The 6,000-nt window shown below is 38.2% G+C and overlaps 1 protein-coding gene across 2 annotated transcripts in view; it reads left to right on the top strand.

Moving 5' to 3' along the window:
- Positions 1–5,066: 5,066 nt before the first annotated feature.
- Positions 5,067–6,000, top strand: part of ADA2 (adenosine deaminase 2) — a 295,590-nt gene continuing 294,656 nt past the window's right edge. The window contains exon 1 of one of the 2 annotated variants that reach the window (XM_053718860.1): positions 5,067–5,152. The gene's annotated coding sequence lies outside the window, so the exon portion shown is untranslated. The remainder of the gene's footprint in view (positions 5,153–6,000) is intronic. The other variant, XM_053718863.1, reaches the window with a different exon arrangement.

Genomic DNA, 6,000 nt, shown 5'->3' with positions numbered 1-6,000 from the left:
AAAACACATTCAGTATTAAATAAAAAAATATTTGTACAGATGTTACAAAATAATTGCAGTTAAAGGGATATGAAACCCAATTATTTTCTTTCCTTATTCACATATAAATGAATGAATGAGAAACTTGTATAGCACTACCCCGCAAACTAAATTGCCTCAAGGCGCTTTTCAGCCAGAAGCGGCCCGAGTCTTCAGAAAAGGTGGTTCTTGAGCTTCTTCCCTAAGGCTAGATAGTTTTCTTCTGAGCAGATGTCCGCGGGTAGCACATTCCATAGCCGGGGTCCTTGGACTGCAAATCTTCATTCACCTTTTGATTTGTAGTGGGTCTTGGGTATGTGGAGGAGGTTCTGGTTGGCTGACCGGAGGGGGCAACTTGGGGTGTAGTGCTTTATTTTGTTGCAGAGGTATTTTGGGGCTTTTCCTTGTGTACATTTGTGGATAAGGCAGAGAGTCTTGAATGTAACATAATCCTTCATGGGACCCAATGGAGTGCCTTCAGGGACGGGGTGATCAATTCCCAGGGTTTTTTCCCAGTTACCAGTCTGGTGGCTGTGTTCTGGATGACTTGCAGTTGTGAGATTTGGTATTTGGGGAGTCCTAAGTAGAGGGAGTTTGCGTAGTTAAGTTGGGAGTTGATGATTGTTCCAACTACAGCTGCGGTGTCTCCTTCAGGGATGAAGGGGATTAGTCGATGTAGTAGGCAAAGAAGGTGGTGACTACTGATCCTATTTGTGCGACCATTGTCATGTCTGAGTCAAAGATGACTCCAAGGCTTTTGGCTTTGGCGCTGGGGGTGATGGTTTGTCCGAGGATGGTAGGTGGGTTGGATGTTATGCTGTGGTGTGTGTTACGGTTTGCATGGAGAAAGAGGAGTTCTGTTTTGGATCCGTTGAGTTTGAGGGAGCTCTCGGTCATCCACTTGTCGATCAATGAGAGGCAGTTTTCCAGGACATGGTATTGGTCTTTCTTGTTGGTTATGCGCAGGTAGAGTTAAGTGTCATCGACGTAGGAGTGATAGAGCAGGTTCTGGTTGCTGATGATTTTGAGGAGTGGGTGGAGGTAGATATTGAAGAGCACAGGTGACAGGAGTTATCCTTGAGGGACTCTGCATGTGATTTTACATGCTTCTGAGGTGAAGGCGCCTAATTTCACTTTCTGGGAACGGTTCTCTAAGAAGGATGCAAACCAGGGTAGATCCAAGTCTGTGACTCCGGCTACTTCTGTGAGACAAATGAGCAGGGTCTTGTGGTCTATTGTGTCGAAGGATGCGCTGAGGTCCAGTAGCACCAGGAAACTCACCTTCTTAAGACCGCTGCTCCTTAACTCATCCACCGTCTCTGAGGTGGCGGAGAGCAAACCGCCCGATCATATATGATTGGGTTGATTGACACCCCCTGCAAGCAAAGATAAAAGAGAGACAAGCGCAACCACGATTCACTGTATCAATTTATTTCAGTCAAACGCCTGACTACATGTAATACACTTACAAGAGACAAAAGAAAAATGAGCCTTGAGATAACTACTCCTGCCACACTGATGTTCAGGTCAGACTCCCAGTCTGTAGGTCGTACGGCAACCTGTCAGATCTTTGTGGGGAACTGCTATAGTCACCTCCCTCTAGACAGATTGGTCCTCCGTGAACTCGAGTTGGCAAAGCCGGTTATAGCACACTGTCAGCAGATATTTCACTGGACGCATTTCATCAGACTTTTTCAACAGTATATTGGTGTATAGGTAAATCAGTTCCAATTGGGGTTTAAATTTACCGGGCTTGTTTTGGATCCATCCCTGACTTGTAACGTATGCTGCTAATGAGATTACAGCAATTGTTCATTGTATCTGAATCGTCGTTGTATAATACAGCTAATAATGTGTCCTTAATTATGGGCTAGATACTTAGCTAATACAATGTAACATACCTAATAATCCTTGCATCAATTTAAAAACAACACTATATCAAAAAATGCCATATAAAAACGAACACAAATAAAACAAACATAAAAATCCCATATTAGAATAAAGCAGCGTATAATCATATATACATTCTTAATAATAACATAGACTTTTCTGATCTGATACTATGAGGCCCATTTATTAAGCTCTGGATGGAGCTTGAGGGCCCGTGTTTCTGGCGAGTCTTCAGACTCGCCAGAAACACAAGTTATTGAGCAGCGGTCTAAAGACTGCTGCTCCATAACCCTATCCACCTGCTCTGATGAGGCGGACAGGAATCGCCAGAATTCAACCCGATCGAGTACGATCGGGTTGATTGACACCCCCTGCTGCCTGCAGGGGGCAGCGTTGCACCAGCAGCTCTTGTGAGCTGCTGGTGCAATGCTGAATACGTATTGTTCTCCACATTCAGTGATGTCTGTCGGACCTGATCCGCACTGTCGGATCAGGTCCGACAGACATTTGGTAAATCGGCCTCTGTACATGTACATTATTCATGAGTGCATTAAAATATCACCTAGAACAAAGTCTTCTATATTAAGAACCTAATGAATTGTAAAAAAACTAAAAAAGCTAAAAAAGATCTAAAAACCCTAATGTATTTGGTTATAATCCCATTAATACTACTTCTACACTACTTAACGTATGATGACTATGCCATGAATGCTTGAAGATCTATATCGATATTTAGAACTTTTGGTTACATACTATCCAGAAGATGTATCCATTTAGTTTCAGCTAGTCTTAACTTTAATAGGTGATTATTCACCCTACAGTCTATATGTTCTAAAACCTTGAATGTAATACCTGTGCCATTACTATTATGTTTAATTTTACAGTGATGGAACATTGGATCAGGCAGATTTTCAGAAACTGAGGATATAGTACTACTCACAGGTGATGTAAAAAAAACATATTTATTTGTAATATTATTTTATCAGCATGAAAAATGGTATTCAAAACATGGCTAAGAAAAAGCAACATTTTCTAGGTTAAAACATAATTTAATACAAGACATGATTCTTAAAGTGAATGTAAATTTTGATGATAAAGTGCCGGGCTTTTAAAAATTCGATTAAAAACAGGGGCACTTTAATTCATCAAAATGTACATTTCACTAATGTTGTGAAAATACTTACCTTTTAATCTTGACAGCCGCTGCATCGTTTCCTCTGCCCGTCGCAAAGCAGCTTTGAATCAGACACTGATTCCCCGGGGGGGGGGGGAAACCGTGATTGGAGGATGACCGATCCGTCATTTCTGACGTATGAAGATGCTTGAGACGACCGAGGGAATCGCTGGAGCGGCTGTCAAGATTAAAAAGGTAAGTATTTTAACAACAAGATTGAAATGTAAATTTTGATTAATTAAAGTGCCCCTGTTTTTAATCGGATTTTTAAAAACCGGGCACTTTATCATCAAAATTTACATTCACTTAAAGCAGCAACAGAGCAGAGTAAATGAATTCATGAAGAGATAGGAATTGTTTATTCTCACTTTGCTGACACAACTTTCAAAATAGATAAAATACCCAAATGAGAAATTTGGATTATAAGGTAAATATACTGACCCTTTAATGTGATGTGATCAGATACACCAAATACGGCTTCAGTGTTGGCAGGTTTGTCACTGACCTAGATTCACTATTTTTTGGCATAACTTTAGAGGTGTGAAGTTCTAAACCAGAAATTAACTAAACTTGAATAATTTAAGTACAGACAAATCTTGAGCTTATGCCCTTTTTGTGGCCTTTATCAACTATACATGGGCACTCCTTTTATAAAAGAAAAATAGTGTAAATCTGACTCTCTGGAGATAAAACACTTATCTACTAATTTACTTGTTGATGTTGTCATGACAAAGCCCAGTATATTTATTTTGCTACTTTAGAACATTTTCGAATGCTTACACCACAAAAGGAGATAGAAAAACATAACCATAGTATTACAAAACGAGTAGTAATACCTTTTATTGGACCAACAATGATTTTAACAAATGAGTTTTCAAGAGCTCTCATCTTCTTTGGCTCTGAAGCAACAATGATCACATTGATTAGAATTTACAGATTCTAACTTGAACACAGAATGGATAAAGGGACAGTATACACCAATTTCATATAACTGCATGTAATAGACACTACTATAAATAATAATATGCACAGATACTGATATAAGAATCCAGTATAAAACCGTTTAAACATTTACCTAGATGCTTCCAGTTTAGCTCTGTTAAAAGGTTACTAAAACATCTTAGGAGTCTGAAAATCAGAGCAATGTTATTTAAAAAATAAGCAAAACTATCCATTTAGAAAACAAACAAACTGTATGAGTTATATAAATAGATAATCTACAAAACATTTATGCAAAGAAAAATCTGATGTATAATGTCCCTTTAAAAGGAAAGAAAGTGATATAGGATTCTGAACACACAAAAAAGGGAAGACGTTGTTATACATAGATCAGTACTGCTTTAGACTTAAAAAAAGGAAACACTCACTAGCTTGTCCTATAAAATTGTTTGTTAGTCCAACAAAAGGTATTACTACTTACTGCAACACTAGTGTGTTTTAGCATCTAACGCAGCTATTTGTTTTCCCTTTTCAACTGCTGTTTTTTTAGGGCCCAGTTATCTAAAATTCATCGGATGGGAAGTGAAAAACCATGGCTACTACCCACAAGGAATTGTCTAAAAAAGGGGCTCAGTTGTAATAGAGTTTGCTGCAAAGAGAAACTTTTCTGGAGAGAGTGAAGTTAGCAGGGATCACCCTTCAAAAATAAAATGCAGCCAATGCAAATCAGATTACCCTGCATTCACCATATATTATTTTGCAATCGCCTCTATTTGGAATACACACATGTTTTTCTATTAGAATAGAGGGTGCTGCACCAGAACACAAAGAAATATGTAACCCTTTTATTCCAGGAGTCAGTTTTTTATTTACAGAGCAGCATAGGTACTGTAAGTTCCCTTTACAGCTGTATAGCTGCTTCACAGCTTGTGGGCGGGCATGGCTGTGTGTACGATCACTTAGCTCTGCCCCTCACAATGACGTGGGCAGAAGGGGGAAGGTAGCAGATGGTAGTTGTTTTGGATCTTTTTAAGGGGGGGGGGGGGGATATTCTTGCTCAGCTGTTTCTGAAAGCTGAGAGAGAGGAAGGACCACAAGGGATAAGTAGCTGAGCCTGAAATAAAAACACAGGTTTGTTATTTTTATACTTTTTTTGCATGAAACTGATTCCTGTGCTAATCCTGCATCTACCTATAGGCAATAAATAACCCCTTGCTTGCCAATACTGCCAGCTACATAATGCGCTCACTGTATGGCTAAAGTGACAAAGTAAAGGTAGATTGCCTCTCTGGTTTCTCTAAAGAACTGTATTTTATAAGGTATGAAGCTCACTCTCAAGTGGCTGTTGTACAAGATTTATGGAACTAGCTGTATCCTTAATTAGGATGCAAAAGTACCACAATAAGTGAAATAAGAGTACAATGAGGAGAAAGGGGGCATGACAAGAGGAGATAAAGGAGAATCTGACTGAAATGTCACATGGGTATATTATTTAACAGTTTCTTCACTAGTTCAGTATAAACACACATCAGTATAAACACACATCAGTATAAACACACATCAGTATAAACACACATCAGTATAAACAACTGACATTCTAATGAATCCTGGGGCAGTAAATGTTATTACTTTACATGCTGATCATTAAATGAGTACTTTGTTATTATGCTGATCATTAAATGAGTACTTTGTTATTATGCTGATTATTAAATGAGTACTTTGTTATTATGCTGATCATTAAATGAGTACTTTGTTATTATGCTGATCATTAAATGAATACTTTGTTATTATGCTGATCATTAAATGAGTACTTTGTTATTATGCTGATCATTAAATGAGTACTTTGTTATTATGCTGATTATTAAATGAATACTTTGTTATTATGCTGATCATTAAATGAGTACTTTGTTATTATGCTGATCATTAAATGAATACTTTGTTATTATGCTGATCATTAAATGAGTACTTTGTTATTATGC

Source organism: Bombina bombina, chromosome 6, assembly GCF_027579735.1.
Source record: "Bombina bombina isolate aBomBom1 chromosome 6, aBomBom1.pri, whole genome shotgun sequence".
NCBI lineage: Eukaryota > Metazoa > Chordata > Amphibia > Anura > Bombinatoridae > Bombina > Bombina bombina.
The sequence above is the reverse complement of the archived record's forward strand: the minus strand, read 5'-3'. Positions and strand labels throughout refer to the sequence as shown.